This window comes from Condylura cristata, unplaced genomic scaffold (genome assembly GCF_000260355.1).
Source record: "Condylura cristata isolate star-nosed mole 26May11 unplaced genomic scaffold, ConCri1.0 scaffold00015, whole genome shotgun sequence".
In the NCBI taxonomy this organism is placed as follows: domain Eukaryota; kingdom Metazoa; phylum Chordata; class Mammalia; order Eulipotyphla; family Talpidae; genus Condylura; species Condylura cristata.
This window is the reverse complement of record NW_004567116.1, coordinates 34,379,108-34,380,664: the sequence shown is the minus strand read 5'-3', so window position 1 is coordinate 34,380,664 and position 1,557 is coordinate 34,379,108.

Below are 1,557 nucleotides of genomic sequence, written 5' to 3'. Positions count from 1 at the left end.
TCTTTGGAGATGTGTCTGCTCAGATCTGCCTATTTTTATTGAGTTGCTGGTTTTTTGTTGTTGATTTGTATGAGTTCGTTATATACTGTGGATATGAACCTCATATTGTATATACTATGTGCAAACATCTTCTCCCACTCAGGAACGTGTCTTTTGGTTCTGCTGATATTTTCCTCTGCTATGTAGAAGTTTTTTTTGCTTGATGTTGTTCCATTTGTTTTATCTGCTTCCATTTCCTTTGACATTGGGATTGACTCCTGAAAAACATCTCTAAGGCTAATATCACGGGATGTATCATTTGATTTTATCTATATATTATGCTTTCAGGTCTTTTGTCCAAGTCTTCAGTACATTTTGAATGGGTGTGTGTGTGTGTATACTTACAGAGAGGTCCAGTTTCATTCTTTTGCAGTTTCTGTCCAATTTTCCCAATACCATTTGTTAAAAATATTTTCCTTTCCCCATGGTATGGTTAGACTCCTTTATTGTAGAATAGCATTTGATATACATGTAAGTTAATTTGGGGACTATATGTTCTACTCCGTTGACCTGTATTTCTCTTTTTTATTCACTATCACAATGCTTAAAATAATTTGAGGTCAAAAAAAAATTTGAGGTCAAATAATGTGATGCTTCCATTTTCCTTCTTTTTTCTCAACATTACTTTGCTATTTAGTGTCTTTTGTGGCTCTATTTAAATTTTAGCATTTTTTTTTGTTCTCTTTCCTTTAAAATCTCTTTCCTTTAAAATGTTGATAGTTATCATAATAAACTTGAATGTTATTCTAGGTGATCTGAATGACAGGGGTGTAACTGCATGTCCCGGGGTGCATGGCTGAGAGACAAATTGTGGCACAGGTTTGCAAGACAAGATGCTGCTCTCCAGTGAGCAGCCCTCTTGCTATTCATTTAGTAAAAGTGAAAAAGCATGAGTGATTACATGACAATGGCAGGAGAAACGGGAGTTCAGGGGACATAAAGGGTATTCATCTTTTGGGGAACTGGACTTCAAAGTGATCAAAGCTATCAATTATATAAGGAGTAGGGGAGGGTATGTCGGTCACATATACAGGGAGAGCTTCCCATGCAGATGCTTGTGTAGTTTTCAAGCTATTCCCAGACCATCTTTGACCTGACCACACAATAGTCAGCAGTTACCTAGGCTTTCCTGGCCACCTCTTGACGTGTGCCATTGTCTCAAGGCAGTCATTCAGGAGTGCCTTACCCAAATCATTTACACACATAGGTGCATAGAGAGACCATGACACACAGGTGCAGAGTCCCTAGGTGGAAGAAAGGCCACAACAAGGTAAGATGACCATGTTAATAGTACTAATTCTCCCCATCCCTGAGCACAGAATAGCTTTTCACTTCTTTGTGTATTGTGTCCCTTATTTCTATTTCTTTTGACAATGTCTTACAGTTTTCATCATACAATGTGGATCCCCCAGGATTCCTTGTTCTCAGGATTTTCTTGGTGCCCAAAGTTGTTGATGGTTGAGCTAAATGTAGGATCAGGCAAGGAGCCTCTCACCAGGACAAAAGTCTTGGTATGAC